This window comes from Megalobrama amblycephala, linkage group LG20, assembly GCF_018812025.1.
Source record: "Megalobrama amblycephala isolate DHTTF-2021 linkage group LG20, ASM1881202v1, whole genome shotgun sequence".
Classification (NCBI taxonomy): Eukaryota; Metazoa; Chordata; class Actinopteri; order Cypriniformes; family Xenocyprididae; genus Megalobrama; species Megalobrama amblycephala.
The window spans coordinates 20,155,447-20,172,217 of NC_063063.1; the positions used below are offsets into that span (position 1 = coordinate 20,155,447).

General features: G+C 38.0%; 1 protein-coding gene across 2 annotated transcripts in view; it reads left to right on the forward strand.

Annotated features, from left to right (window-relative positions):
• Positions 1-339: 339 nt before the first annotated feature.
• The window catches only part of tbkbp1 (TBK1 binding protein 1), a 63,884-nt gene continuing 47,452 nt past the window's right edge, over positions 340-16,771 (forward strand). Inside the window, exon 1 of one of the 2 annotated variants that reach the window (XM_048170736.1) lies at positions 340-617. The gene's annotated coding sequence lies outside the window, so the exon portion shown is untranslated. The remainder of the gene's footprint in view (positions 618-16,771) is intronic. The other variant, XM_048170737.1, reaches the window with a different exon arrangement.

Below are 16,771 nucleotides of genomic sequence, written 5' to 3' on the forward strand. Positions count from 1 at the left end.
CATAATAGGGGAACTTTAATTTCTTGTTTAATGTATAAACTATTGTATAAAAACACATATTCCACATATTCATCCTGCTGAACTGAATATGCGCCACTATGAATCACAATTATGCAGCACTCATGCCTGTGTGATATGACTTATTTTTTACGGTATTTTTCAACACCATGTTCTTGTTGGGGTCAAGCTGATTCCAAATTAAATAATGTTCTTCTTTGTGGTAAAATGAATGCAGCTTCATAAATATCTGTATAGTGGCTTTTAATTAGGTCAGATGAAAATATAAACGCTTTATAAGAGAAAATAACAGGTTAATATACTCTATAATGACTAATATTATTTCTACTCACACAGGAGGAGTCTCTAGGACCCGAAACAACCAGGAAGTAAAGCCCTTCTAAACCGAACATGAGGGTTAGGTATCGCTGTAGTGCCTGTGTCGATGATGTTTTATATTGAATCTTCAGCAGTGGCGCTCAAACTCTCTCTGATCCTCACTGAGAGCATCTGAACCAACAACAGCAGCGGGCATCAGCCTCATACAATTAACCAGCACTTCTGGGGTGCCTGGCTCTTCACTGAAGACATGTCAACAGAGGACGGATCTATGAATCACAGTGAGTGCCTTTTTCCTTATTTTTCATGTAATATGTGTTTTGGTGTGTATGGTCGGAGTATTGCAGTGCGGGTTACATCATTACAGTGGCAAACAGCGCACAGCCATGTTTTACAGAGTGCTCTACAAACGTCCGTGTAAATACAACGCAACCGACACGGGAAGCATTGCATGTTCAGTATGCATTTACATATTTTCATATAGCATCGTTTCGTTTGTGTAAATAAAATGAATACGGGCAGTTTTTGAAACAAAAGGAGACGTTTGCGGTTTGACATCAGCATTGCTGAGCCTCAGCCGCTGCAAGTAGATCGTCAAATGCAACAGAAAAATTTCTGTAATGCATTGGATCTTTATGAAACACGGCGAATTGAGATTAAACGAACATGGAAATCATATTTAATGATTTATTTCACGCGGTCAGTGAGATTTGCCTTATTTAATTGTAGAATTTAAAAAAATAACCAGCCTACGGGGAGAAATAACAGTGGATGATGTGGTTTGTCCCGTACAACACTATAAATAACTTTTTCCTTACTGTAGAGCACTCATGCATGAAGGATGATGTTCAAGATGACATTCCAACACACAGTTTTTGTCATTTAGGTTAATAAGGATTGCCTAATGATACATTAAAATCGATATATGTCGGAAAATGTGTGCAAATAGAAAACTTTAGCCATGAATGAATATATCATTGGTATCATCAGCATGTTCGCTGTGTTGTGTAATGAAATAACAATAGTCCCTGCACAACCGCATTATAGTGAGCTGATGTGGCGAGGGATCGGTATATAATCCCACTTAATGCATTGAATTGTCCAATACTGATAGTCTTTCATTTTTAAACGACTATTGAAAAAGTGATCAAATACTGTTAGTTTATATATATAATTTTATATTTAGGTTTTTTTCAGGTCGTTTGTAACGATGCACTGGACAGCTCCAGGTGCTGAACCGTTTTAAAGAGTGTGATCGCTCATACGGGGATAACAAATGTAAGATTTACCTTTGATGAAAAGGAATGACATGCCCGGAATTGGTAGAGTTTTATTATTAAATATCCAGAACAAAAATAGTAGTAAAAAAAATGTTAGTAAAAAATGCAACTGTAGTTCACCCCAAAAATATATATATAACTGTCATTTTTTACTCACTCTCAAATTATTCTAAACATGTATTATGAGTTCTTTGTTCTGTTGAACACAAAAGAAGATATTTCTGTGAATGTTGGTAACCAAACAGTTGCTACCTCAATTAACTTCTATAGTATGAAAACAAATACTATGGAAGTCAATGGTGGCCAGCAACTGTTTGGTTACATTCTTTTTTAGAACCACTTGAGGGTGAGTAAATGATGACAGCATTTTTATTGTGGGGTGAACTATCCCTTTAAAAGCTGTAAGTTAAATTTGATTAATATATATTACGAGAAAGACAATACGTATACAGTAAATTGTACTGTAAAATATTGTACAAAAATACAAAGTATATGACCTTAAAGGTGCAATGTGTAAAATTTGGGAGCATCTATTGACAGAAATGCAATATAATATATTCATATGTTTTTAGTAATATAAAGACCTTATATAATGAACCGTTATGTTTTTATTACCTTAGAATGAGCCATTTCTATCTACATACAGTACACTGCGGGTCCCCCCTCCATGTCAAGCAGTCAAACAGATCGCGTTTCATTACTATGTTGTTCTTCTTCTAAATCGTTTGTGTTTTTAGAGGCAGCTTGCATCGTCACTACGTTGAATACGCACAAAGAAGAAGTAGTAGTAGTAGTCGTATGGTTTATTACAAGCAGAGGCCGTTCTTTGTTAGAAGTATGAAGAAACCTCATATATGTATTTGTTAATGTTAGTTAATGCACTGTGAAGTAACATGAACTGCTGTATTTTTATTAACTAACATTAACAAAGATTAACAAATACAGTAACAAATGTATTGCTCATGGTTAGTTAATACATTAACTAATGTTAACAAATGAACCTTATTGTGAAGTGTTACGGATGTTTTTTAACATCACCTTTTAATTTTATATCACCTTATGATTATTGTATCATTTCCGTGCTAGGTTGGCATATTAAAGGTGCCGTAGAATGTCTTTTTAAAAGATATAATATAAGTCTAAGGTGTCCCCTGAATGTGTCTGTGAAGTTTCAGCTCAAAATACCCCATAGATTTTTTTTTATTAATTTTTTTAACTGCCTATTTTGGGGCATCATTAAATATGAGCCGATTCAGGCTGCGGCCCCTTTAATTCTCGTGCTCCCCCGCCCACGGAGCTCGCGCTTGCCTTAAACAGTGCATAAACAAATTTCACACAGCTAATATAACCCTCAAAATGGATCTTTACAAAGTGTTCGTCATTCAGTATGTCTAATCGTGTAAGTATGGTATTTATTTGGATGTTTACATTTGATTCTGAATGAGTTTGATGGTGCTCCGTGGATAAAGCTAACATTACACACTGTTGGAGAGATTTATAAAGAATGAAGTTGTGTTTATGAATTATACAGACTGCAAGTGTTTAAAAATGAAAATAGCGACGGCTCTTGTCTCCGTGAATACAGTAAGAAACGATGGTAACTTTAACCACATTTAACAGTACATTAGCAACATGCTAATGAAACATTTAGAAAGACAATTTACAATTATCACTAAAAATATCAAGATATCATAGATCATGTCAGTTATTATCGCTCCATCTGCCATTTTTCGCTGTTGTCCTTGCTTGCTTACCTAGTCTGATGATTCAGCTGTGCACATCCAGACGTTCTGCCCTTGTCTAATGCCTTGAACATGGGCTGGCATATGCAAATATTGGGAGCGTACATATTAATGATCGTAACAGTTGAGATTCGCCTGTTCGTCGGAGGCCTTTTAAACAAATGAGATTTATATAAGAAAGAGGAAACAATGGAGTTTGAGACTTACTGTATGTCATTTCCATGTACTGAACTCTTGCTATTTAACTATGCCAAGATAAATTCAATTTTTAATTCTAGGGCACCTTTAATAATATTTTTAATTTGATAATTAATTTAATGACATTTAATAATTTAATGACCCTATATCTAATCTTGTAATGTCTGAAACATTATACCTGTATTTATAAGTTCTGGAAACTAGCTGCCAGTTATGTATAATGTAACTTTTGAGCATGTTATTGTTTTAGTCAGAAATGACAGTACAGTAAAAGGATGCTGTCTGATACATTGATATTCTGCTAGCGTTTAACGATAATGGAAATAATAGTTTTTTTGACAAGTTGTCTCTGATCGCTGCATACAGTAGGTCTGCTAAACTCATTTGCAATTTAACAAAACAAAACTGCACTCACAGTGTTGAACATGCCACAAAACAAAGCTTCTGAGCTTTGTTTTTGAAAAGCATGATTCCCACTCCTGACAGGCATTATGCATTCTCAAATGCACTGCGCATTGAAAAGCGAAGTAGAATGGCTTACTACATCATGTTTTAAGAATTCATTGAAAGGAAGAAATAACAGTGGACTTTGTTGTTTTGCAACAACTGCCCTGTCTTTTTTTTTATTCTTTTCCTCTCTGTTTGGAGTCTTGACTTGATTATTGTGCACTTAATTAGTAACACCGCCTTTTTTTCCTGGTGGGAGACTGTCTGCAGGAGCTAATTTAAGGGTCTGACGTTAGGAGGTGAATCACGTTAGCCTCTCAGCTATTCCCAGTCGCAAAGCACTTCTCGTGTTTCTCATTGTTGCAACATGTAATTATGATTTATGCTGCTTTGAAATGGCTTTTTGTCAGACCTGTGAAAAGATACACTATTTTTATTCCCTGCATTTTCTTTATTTATTTTTTTTATTCACCTGTAAGAAAATAGCCAGCTGTGAGCAGGTCAGAAAGCGTGTAAAATAAGGATCAGTTTGGAGGAGAATCCACGATTGGCTGAATTTCTGAAGAGGGTCACTTGTAAGTGGCAAGAGATGAGCCTTACAACCTGTGTCTCCTCTAAAAAGACCTGACTGTGTAGTCCTTTACCACATCTTTCTCACACAAGCAGATGGCACAATTTAGTATTGAGCTAAATAACGGCAAAAAGGACTTGATTTTGCCCATCAGGAATTGATTGGATTATTGTCGTTTGCTATTGCTGTGATCTCATGTGATTAGGGCAAGTAATCAATAATTGTATCCCTTAAAACTAATTTTTGATCATCAAAATTACATATTTTAAACGTCTTCTTCCTGTGAAAAAAATGTCTTCATGCATTAAAATAGCTTGGATATAACTCTACACCCTTGACTCATTTAGTATACGTGGATCTATGAATATGCTAATTATCCCCTCCTCCACTCGCTCACGCCAGCTCAGAGATGAACTCAGTCAACTTACTGAGGTAAACGCTGTACAAAGGTATCGCTCTTTACAACGTCGGACACATAACGGTAATTAATATTAGTCTTTTGCTTGACTATGTTATCAAACAGCTAATAATGTGTTTCTAATGTTACACAAACCATGTTCCCGTTTGCCATCTCAGAGTTAGACAGCTGCCTTCTAAAAATCTGCATCCTTACAAACGCTTTGAACATCTCAGAACGTCAGCGGAGAGAGGCATATGATTCATCATAACATCTTAATATACATCATACACCTGCTATATTGCTAAATCTACCCGATTTTTCATATCAACAGAAAAAAAAGAATTGTGAGTTTTGATTTCATACTAACTAGAAATGATGTGACAAAATCACTACCATTTTAATGTACCCTGACAAGCGACGAGTGAGAGGACATTTTGTCAATCTCTGTTTCTATATCTGCGACATCACACTGGCTAGCCCCACCCACTTTGGTGTAAAATCTTGCTCCTCATAATTGTACATTAAACTTTCCCCTCGATCACTTCAGCATGCGCACTTGTAATACACTTACAAAGTACTTCAGCTCCCTGTGGACAGATAATCATGATTCATGGCCAAACCAGTATGATTTCATTACTTTCTCCAGTTCTTTCATACCTCCCATGCATAATTTAGGGAGATGTTTATGTAAGGTACTTGCAGCCTGGCAAACTTTTGCTTGTGGGCCATAGCAACTCACAACGAGCTCTCCATCAGGATGGAATATTCATGAACTCCTGGGCAGGTCACGCAAACCGATGCGAAAGCCAGAGAGATACGGCGAGATTAAAACTGAAATAGAATCGTAGAGTCGTTAAGCTCAAGGTGATGTGTTGCTTTTTCTCCATCCTTCAGACGTTTGACACTTCTCACAAAGCTGTCAGAGAATTCAGCACCTTCTTCCTGTCTTTTGTTCACGTTCTCTCTCTCTCTCTCTTTTTTTTTTTTAAAAAGTAGCCTGAGGTCCCTCAGTACAGAACAGATGGTAAAATGTTCCTTTTGATCTTCTTTTCAGGTTTCAAGAGTTTTCTGGCTGTCGCATGAATCACAAACATGCTCTGGTTGCTTGAAGATGGTCTGTTTATAAGTGCAGAGCATGAATTGGCAATAAGTAGTCAAATGCTTTTTATAGTTATCGGGGCTTCTCTTGCTATCTTGTCTGTGATGGTCTGGCACTGTGAATCTAACCCATAGCCAGACTAATAAACGGCTTGTAGGTGACAAAAAAAAAAAAAAAATGTATTTCAGCTGATGTAACTTTCATTTGGTCTGTCAGGCTAGAGAGGTGTTGTCACATTTGGATTAGAGATACAACAATCCAAATCTTTATCTATATAGATAGGTGTATGTGTGTGTGTGTTTGTGTGTGTGTGTGTCTTCATTTATCAGTTAAAATTTATACTATTTTGTTTAAAGCCATTGAAATCAATGTATAAAAAATAGCTAAGATTACATTTAACAATGTTTTCAATATTTAGTTGTGATTAAATATTTATTTTAAGTAAGTGGTCGATGAAAAGTAATTTTAAAGGTCCCGTTCTTCGTGATCCCACGTTTCAAACTTTAGTTAGTGTGTAATGTTGTTGTTAGAGTATAAATAAAATCTGTAAAATTTTAAAGCTCAAAGTTCAATGCCAAGCGAGATATTTTATTTAACAGAAGTCGCCTACATCGAACGGCCAGTTTGGACTACATCCCTCTACTTCCTTCTTTAATGACGTCACTAAAACAGTTTTTTGACTAACCTCCGCCCACAGGAATACACAAGAGTTGCGTTTGTAGAGTGTGTTTGTCGCCATGTCGTCGAAACGCTGTTATTTTCATCCCGCAGTCCAATCACCGGGTCTGATTCCGGCTCAAATTGATAGACATGTTTACAATAACACTGAGCGCGTGCATCTCCACGTTATGGTAAGAGGCGTGACTTTCCGGGCACGGTGCGCTCAGAGCTGTCGAATCACAACACAGGAACAGCTGGCACAATCAGAACTCGTTACGTATTTCTGAAGGAGGGACTTCATAGAACAAGGAAGTCATCAGCCCGTTTTTATGACAGTGGAAACAGCGGTATACAGATAAGTAAATTATGTGAAAAATACTGTGTTTTTTTACACGCGAAACATGAACACATGTTATATTGCACACTATAAACACAATCAAAGCTGCAAAAAAACACGAAAAACGGGACCTTTAAAAAACTGTAAATGACCTGGCACAATTACATATATTAGCCAATATTAGCTAATACTGATAAATTAAAAAAAAAAAAAAAATGGCTAATATGATACTGATATACCATGCATCCCTCAAGGTTAGTTATTGATCCTTATGAAAATTACAATGAAGTAACTTTACTATAAAGAAACTCTACCTTTTTTATATTGCGGATAATTATACCTGAGTTGGATGAGAGTCTGAGTGAGAAGTGTCTAGAAGATATTAACAAAACTTTTTAAAAAACTCCGTTAAAGGCCATTGTTTTCCATCAAAAGTATGTTTATGAATTAATACACCAATCAGGCATAACATTATGACCACTGACAGATGAAGTGAATAACACTGATTATCTCTTCATCACGGCACCTGTTAGTGGCTGGGATATATTAGGCAGCAAGTGAACATTTTGTCCTCAAAGTTGATATGTTAGAAGCGGGAAAAATGGGCAAGCGTAAGGATTTGAGCGAGTTTGACAAGGGCCAAATTGTGATAGCTAGACGACTGGGTCAGAGCATTTCCAAAACTGCAGCTCTTGTGGAGTGTTCCCAGTCTGCAGTTGTCAGTATCTATCAAAAGTGGTCCAAGGAAGCAACAGTGGTGAACCGGCGACAGGGTCATGGGCGGCCAAAGCTCAGCGAAGGCTAGCCTGTGTGGTTCGATACAACAGATGAGCTACTGTAGCTCAAATTGCTCAAGAAATTCATGCTGGTTAAGGGTCAGGGTGCCCATGCTGACCCCTGTCCACCGCCGAATGCGCCACTAGTGGGCATGTGAGCATCAGAACTGGACCTTGGAGCAATGGAAGAAGGAGGCCTGGTCTGATGAATCATGTTTTCCTTTACATCACGTGGATGGCCAGGTGTGTGCGTCGCTTATCTGGGGAACACATGGCACCAGGATGCACTATGAAAAGAAGGCAAGCCAGCGGAGGCAGTGTGATGCTTTGGGCAATGTTCTGCTGGGAAACCTTGGGTCCTGCCATCCATTTGGACTTTACTTTGACACGTACCACCTACCTAAGCATTGTTTCAGACCATGTACACCCTTTCATGGAAACAGTATTCCCTGGTGGCTTTGGTCTCTTTCAGCAGGATAATGTGCCCTGCCACAAAGCAAAAAGTTTGAGGTGTTGACTTGGGCTCACCAGATCTCAATCCAATCGAGCATCTGTGGGATGTGCTGAACAAACAAGTCCGATCCATGGAGGCTCCACCTCGCAACTTACAGGACTTAAAGGATCCGCTGCTAACATTGTGGTGCCAGATACCACAGCACACCTTCAGGGGCCTAGTGGAGTCCATGCCTCGATGGGTCAGGGCTGTTTTGGCAGCAAAAGGGGGACCAACACAATAGTAGGAAGGTGGTCATAATGTTACTTATGCCTGATCGGTGTAGATATCATGGAGTTGCTTTATTGCTTTTATTGCGCATGAACAATAATAAACTTATGTTTTGTTTTGTTTTTCCTGACACATGTTACTACTGCTACTATTTGTAGATGGGCTAGATAAAATGTTAGTTCAAGTAAACAAGTTACAAGTAAAAATCTCAAGTGGCCCAGTTAGGCCTGCAGAAAAATCCCTCTAGTCAAGAGTTAGGCTGTTTTTATGCAGTTTGAAGCTTTTCTGCCAAAATTGATTGATTGCCGGATTGTCAAAGGCCCGGCTGCTTGGCAGGAAGCAGTTTTTTCTCATTTGTGAGTACTTCAACATATCAGAGTCAAGCACATGGAGTGATTTTTCAAAGATGACATCTCCATTCTGCCCTCATCCTAATGCCGTTCCTGCTGTTTGCATTCATCACCGTGTCACGACAATGCTTTGTCCACACACTCTGAATGCAGGTCAATAGCAAGGTTACGGTCATCTGATTGAAGCCCAACCAAATGTTTCCCCACTATGCCTTTGCTTTGTAGGTAGTAATTTATCACGTAGGAAGAGTCAAAGGGTATTAACAGTACTTTACAATGACCTCTGGATGTGGTTGGTTGGGTGGACAGACAGGTGCCTTTTGTGTTCTTTCTTTCAAAACGCTTCCGCTCTTGCGGATATACTGTATTAACTCCCCCTCTCTTTCCATTTTATTCTCCTTGCTTTATCTACCTACCCATTTTGTCTTTCTCTGATAGTCCTTGTTTGTTGTGCTCTGTCATTTTCCCTCCATATCCCCACAGTGCATTTCCGTTTATCTTACATAACTGGAATCAGAGGTGATGACCTTCCCTCCTCTGCAGTACAGTCACTCTCTGGGAATTGCTGGCCATAAGTAAGCCATGGTAACTGCTCTCTGTTTGCTTTTTCATTTGAATGACATACCACAGATAAATCTAAATACTAATATATATTTAAAAAAAAATTCATAATCCGGGGTTTCTGCAAATATTATTAGCAAAGTTCTTTTAAGACAAGTCATTTCACTCGGCGGCCATCTTTGATACGCCTCTCTGGCATCCTGGGCATAATGCAGCTCCTATCTCTTTGAATGGGGAAACATCAAATTCTCCAAAGCTGTTTGCCAAGCTTTCGATTAAATTTCATATTTGAAATCACCAATGAATTCTGACAACAACTGTCATAATTTTTTTTTACAAACGCTTGAATCATGACAAAAGTACTGTATTTTTTAGGCTGGATCAAGCTAATGCGCATGCGCAGACCTAAATGCGTGTCTTCTGTGCCTCATTTCGGAGGCGCGCGTCTGACTGTTTCTATAGAAACCGGTGCTTCTAACGGCCGCTGCAGTGACGCAATGACTTTACCAGTCGGAGATTGGCTCTTATTTTGAAGGCGGGACTTATTCCGCCATATTGCGCGTTTCACTTTCTTCCATTCAAAACAATACGAGTGACACGTCTTGTGTTATTCTATAGTCTTTGTTATTAGTTCTTAAGGAAGCCCTTTACATGTGTCTGGTTTAAACACAAACAGCTTCATGTAATGGAATAAAACTGTCTGAACAAGGTTTGGGTTTGGTAAGATTTTTAAAAAAAAATCTTTTATGCTCACCAAGGCTGCATTTATTTGATAAAAATACAGTAAAAACAGTAATATTGTAAAATATTATTACAATTTAAAATAACTGTTTTCTATTTTAATATATTTTTAAATGTAATTTATTCATCTGATGGCAAAGCTGAATTTTCAGCATCATTACTCCAGTCTTCAGTGTCACATGATTCTTCTGTAATAATTAAAATATGCTGATTTGTTGCTCAATTAACATTTATTATTATTATCAATGTTGAAAACTGTTGTGCTGCTTAATATTTAGTAGAAACCATGATAATTTATTTTCAGGATTCTTTGATGAATAGAAAGTTAAAAAAAAATGTATTTAATGTTTTATTTAATTTATAAATTTTGTGTGTGTGTGTGTATATTGTTAGTGTTTGTGTTTTAAAAGAGATGAATTTTGACTAGTCAGCCACCTTGACCCATCCCAGGCCTTTTATTTGTGCTTTTGTACTGCATTGCAGGAGGTATGGATTGTGTTGTTGCTTGCATGACCTTTAAAACTCATTCAAACAGGTTTCTACCCAATCCTTTTAAGGTTCACCAGTATCCCTGGAAGCAGTTGCTAAGTGTTACCGAGTTGCTTAGCATTGTTGCCCTCAATAATGCCATGTTGTGGTTGTGATGTCGTACATGCAAACCCAAGCTTTTGATTTTCCAATTATCAGTAAAGAACGCCTGGCTAATGGGGTGCCTGTGTGAAAGTGATATTGTTCTGTGAAGTGATGACTTCAGTAGCCCACACAAAGCACAAGGCCTTACTATGGAGGCGTAATGTAATATATCTATGTATCTATAAACGAGAAAGAGCGAGAAGAGCGGGTGGGGGGGAAAGAGAGCGGGGGAGGGTGGGTTTATGAGACACACATTAGGGTGAAAAATGAATCTAGGGAGGAAGTAACAAGATAAGAGGAGAGAGAAAATTGACAGAAGTAAAATGAGGTGAAAGTACGAGGAAGAGAAACGCAGGACAGTGACAATTTGTGTTTGCTAGACGTCACACTGGAAATATTCTCATTGTGTTTCTCTCTCAAGGAAAACCAGGTTACCCACTTACATTGCTCTTGGTGCCGGACTGCTATAATTCCCCTAGGTGGCCCTAAAAATAACAGTCCACTTTTCCACAGCATTTCCTCAGTCTTTCTCACTGCCCCTCTGGCAGTGCACATTGTTGACAGAGATGCTATCGGGGGAATGAAGGATATTGCAACCACCAGCACATAGAAATGTCACTAATAAACTAGCAAACGTATTGGCAACCCAGACTAATTGGAAATATGTATGGCAACATTTCTGCTAAATTATATATTACATTGTCCATTGAATGGCATTAAAAGCTCATGCAGTTTTATATGAAACAGATAAACGTTTATTACATTTATTGTTGTAGGTATCTCTGCGGTTAGGAAATGAAATATCTGGTGAGTGCCCCTGAAAGGTTAGCACTTTATCACATAAAATAGCGTATTACCTACACTTAACCATACCCTACACATAACCAATGGTGTTAACAAAAGCAAACTTGAGATTAATACACCATTTTAGCTTGCTTCCACAAGTCTTTGAGCTCTTTTATCATGACTTATGTTTCACATGACTCATACCTGATCATTCCGCATCACAAGTGCAGCGCTGTACCAGGTGAGCTATGGCAAAAAGTATTTTGAAGACATAACTGCAAGTATTTATAAGTCTTTATTCATTGATATTCTGTCCATGTAATCATCATTTGTGTAAAAAGGAACAAAAGTTGTTGGCATTTTACTGGCTCTAGTTTTAAAGGTGCTACAGAGGATGTTTTGTTTTATACATTTTTGCAATATTACTTGAAACTGTCTTTACTAACTGATAAAAGACTATTTATTAGGTGCACTGAAAGGAATAATATCAATATACATCATCTGTGCACGAGGTAGGGCCTTAAAAACATCAGCCAATCGTTTATGCGATGATGGCCCTCTGGCTTGTCAATCACTGCTGTGACGTTCCTTGTGAGAGACGTGCGCGGATTGGCCCTCTAGCTTGTCAATCACTGCCATGATGTTCCTTGTGAGAGACGAGCGCGGCTGCGCGCTCCAGTAACTTTCCACACTCCACAGGCGCTGCATGCAATGTTTTTGTCAGGAGTAACAACTGCAGATTATGAGTTACCTGCGGTGAATCCGACATAATGAATCCCCTAACACGACACAGCGAATGCCGGTGGTAAACACTCGTGTTCCAATACTCGTGCACGAGTTTTTGGAGGTGTTCCTTTGGATTCTCAGTCTTTAGATTCTCAGTCGACGAAAAAATCCTCTCTATCACCTTTAATTTCAACTGGAATCTGCAGTGAATTGTATGTACAGTATTGATAAGTTTTTGGAGTTTTGCAGAAATTTAGGTATTTCCAATTAGTCTAGGTTGGTTATTAACTGTTAGCAGTTGGCCAATAAGGGGGTGGAAAGAATGGATGTCTCCAGGAGTTGTTTAAATGTTGTTTGAACGCAGTCTCGGTCTGATGCATATCGGGAAGCATGTGGCAAGCAGTATTCTGATTTTGTTATTTTTCATTTTTTTAAATTTAATTTTACTCTATTTTTTTTATTGTGAACTGTTCAAGTTCAAAGTTCACAATAGCTGTTTCCATTCACATATTTTCATGCACATTTTTGGGATATCGCAAAAACATGTTGGATGGAAACTCCAAGATGCGCATAAATTCTAAAAATGTGCCTAAAAATGTATTTTAACGTATTTTTTATTCGATAAGAAGCCATGCGCATAAACTACTATGGAAACACATTTACAGAATAAATCCCTCGATGTGCAACTAAAAAAATGCATAGCATCTCAAATGTTGGTTTGATCATTCTGAAATGCCTGAGTCAAAGTCTGTCATCAAAATGATTTGGTTTAATTCCCTCCCTGAAGTGTCTCACATGATTGCATTTCCAAGCACCCGGCATCTGAACGCAAGATAACATGACAGTGTTTATTGCATTTCGTCTGTGCTCTCTGTGATGAAAGTCCTTTATATAAAGTAGGAAAAAAGAGCCACAGCGGCTTTCCCGATTTAACGTTGATAAAAATGTAGAGTGGGGACTTCTATGCATGAATTGTTGGGTGGATTTTGAGATGATCAGAAATGGAGGCAGATGAATTTGAGCTTGCAGGGGTGTAGTTTAAAAAAAATCAAGGTGTTTAAAAAGTCAAGTGATGCAGCATGCTTTTAATTTCTGAATTTCTTTGGTGTCTTTCTGTGGCTAGAATTAAATGTGCACACTAGTTACAAACCCCTCGTCCTGACAGTAATCAAACACACCTGCCTGCAATCCTGAAGACTTTAGTTGTGTTCGAAACTTCGAAATCTTATACTGACTGAGCAGGCTCTACATTTGACAAGAAATGAACTTCTTGACCATTAAAAAAGTATGAATGTGTGTGACGTACGGTGTCATTTGTGTTACTTTTCACAATACAGTGTAAGAAATACAGTTAGGAAACTTAGGAATCTCTGCAGAAGTAGTAGGGCATCCGGGTGCTTTTTGCCTAATGTTTTATGAATACTATGAATTCAGACATACTGTTTTTCACCTATATAGTACAGAAGTAGACAGATAATCAGATTTTTCATTTTTCAATAGGGCACAATGTACTGTATTATTAATTTAAAGGTGCTAAAGAGGATGTTTTGTTTTATACATTTTTGCAATATTACTTGAAACTGTCTTTACTAACGGATAAAAGACTATTTATTAGGTGCACTGAAAGTAATAATATTAATATACATCATCTGTGCACAAGGTAGGGCCTTAAAAACATCAGCCAATCGCGTAAACGATTGGCCCTCTGGCTTGTCAATCACTGCCGTGACGTTCCTTGTGAGAGACGTGCGCGGATTGGCCCTCTGGCTTGTCAATCACTGCCGTGACGTTCCTTGTGAGAGACGAGCGCGGCTGCGCGCTCCAGTAAATTTCCACACTCCACAGGCGCCGCATGCAATGTTTTTGTCAGGAGACAGGAGTAACAACTGCAGATTATGAGTTACCTGCGGTGAGTCCGACATAATGAATCCAAAAAACACGACACAGCGAATGCCGGTGGTAAACACTCGTGTTCCAATACTAGTGCATGAGTTTTGGGAGGCGTTCCTTTGAAGTGAGCTGTGAAGGAGGGGGGCTGTTCTTACGCATGCGCTCATTTAAAAAACTCACTAACAGTCTTTGAATTCTCAGTCGACGAAAAAATCCTCTCTATCACCTTTAACTAAATATTCCATATTTATTTTTGAAATACATTTTGAATTTTGCACTTCATTCCATGGTGTTTTAGGGAAATGTCCAGTTAATGTCTGTGTAATTAGCTGCCAGTACTTTTTCTTTTTGGATTTATTTTTTACAGTGTCAAGCTAAATTTGGCAGGACAGTGGACTGCAGGACCACAGTTAAAGTATTTATATGGTGAAGTTTCAAACATTTCAGTATAGAACAGCTTGAATCGCTATTTTGCCATTTTCCTCAGATAAAATAGTATCTGGTTTTGGCATATGCAGGCTACTATATATATCTACTGTATATCTATATGTGTTTATGAATGTGTGGGTGTTTGTTTGCATGCACACGTGTGTGTATTGTGAAATGGCTGTTTCATTTTTTTTTTTTTTTTTTTTTTTTTGAGGCGTTTTCTGTGCGTGGGAATCAGATAGCTTCTGTAACATCATGATGCTGCCACTCACACTTCTCCAATCACAGCATGAGTTGCATCGTTTCTGATCTTCATGTTTCTTGGAGTGTTGCACGATCAGCCATCCCCAGGCCCCCTCACATTCCTCCTTTTTCTCTGAGAGAAAATAATGACAGAGCAGATGCTGATCACCTCTTCTCTCCACATGCGTGCGTGTGACGTCAGACCCCGCCTGCCTGCCTCCGATTGTCTCTGAGGCATTCATTGCGATGTGTTCATCTCTGCAGGGTTCACTGGTGTGGGTGTGAGACAACAACATCCTTTTTGTAACATCCAGTTTAATCAGAGCCAATTGTTTATTTCTTACCTCACTCCATCCTCCTTTTCTCTCCGTCTCTATACTCCCTGAAACCTGATTTGCAGTGTGAATGTTTTGTAGACATTCACTGGAAGTGTTAAATGTCCTTGCCAAGGTAACTTCAGAGCTTTCATTTTGGTAATGCAGTAATACATCAATACATAGAGCGGAAAAACTGACACACACATATATGAAGAAAGTGAATTCTGCAAGTGCAAGCCAATGTTTTCCGATAATTTATTTCTTCGCGTGCCCCTCCTCTTTGCTGAAGTTGCTATATGACGGAACAATGAACTAGAACACCTAGTGAGCAGCGCTCAGGGTGCTGTTTTCTGTTATCGATTATGTATCATCACAGAGGCGCTGCCAGGTGTGGAGAGGGGGGAGCTCATTTTATTTATGTCAGTACTGAATATATTACATTCATTTTGAATAATGTACTCATGAGCTGCATGCGTTCTTCACTTAACTTTCCTCTGCCCACCATCTTCATTTCTCACATCCTATTCAAGGATAACTTTTACATGTATATTGAATCTAATCTATAAGTCTGTCTGTCTATTTACTTTATCTATCTATTTATCTAATAGGGGTGTAACGGTACACAAAAATGGCGGTTCATTAAGTAACTCCGTTTTTGTCTTTAAATTCATTCAATTTTAATTTAAAATATGATTACACAAGATATGATGCGTTTAATTAAAGGATTAGTTCACTTTCAAATGAAAATTACCCCAAGCTTTACTCAACCTCAAACCAACCTAGGTGTATATGACTTTCTTCTTTCTGATAAACACTCTCGGAGATATTTTAATAAATATCCTGACGCTTCCCTCTACATCCATCCATCATAAACGTGTACTTCACACAGCTCCAGGGGGTTAATAAAGGCCTTCTGAAGTGAAGCGATGAGTTTCTGTAAAAAAAAAAAAATGCATATTTAATAAGTTATGAAGTAATATTATCTAGCTTCCTCCAGACCGCCTTCCCTAATCAACTTACAGAAAAAGCTTAACTGATGGAAGGCGGTCTGGCGGAAACTAGATATTTTACTTAATAACTTGCTAAATATGGATATATATTTTTTACGCAAATGCATCGATGCTCTTCAGAAGGCCTTTATTAACCCCCCGGAGCCATGTGGAGTATGTTTATGATGGATGGATGTGGATGGAAGCACTTTGTTCAGCTCATATGATACAGCATTATGAAGCTTGGATGCGTCAGGATATTTATTAAAAATTCTCAGAGAGTGTTTATCAGAAAGAAGAAAGTCATATTGCTGCTGCTTGAACTGACTACACAGCGATCTGTTACGCCACATCAAAAAGTGTCAAAATTACATTTATTGTTTTAATTTCGTGATAAAATGGACAGAATTTGAATGATGACACTTTGTTTCTTATCGAATGTAACAAAACACAGAGCTTATTGTGATTATTGTTCATTAATGCTGGTAAAAAAATGTTTAGGATTCAATCCATTACTGTGTGTGCGCCCCCTTCTG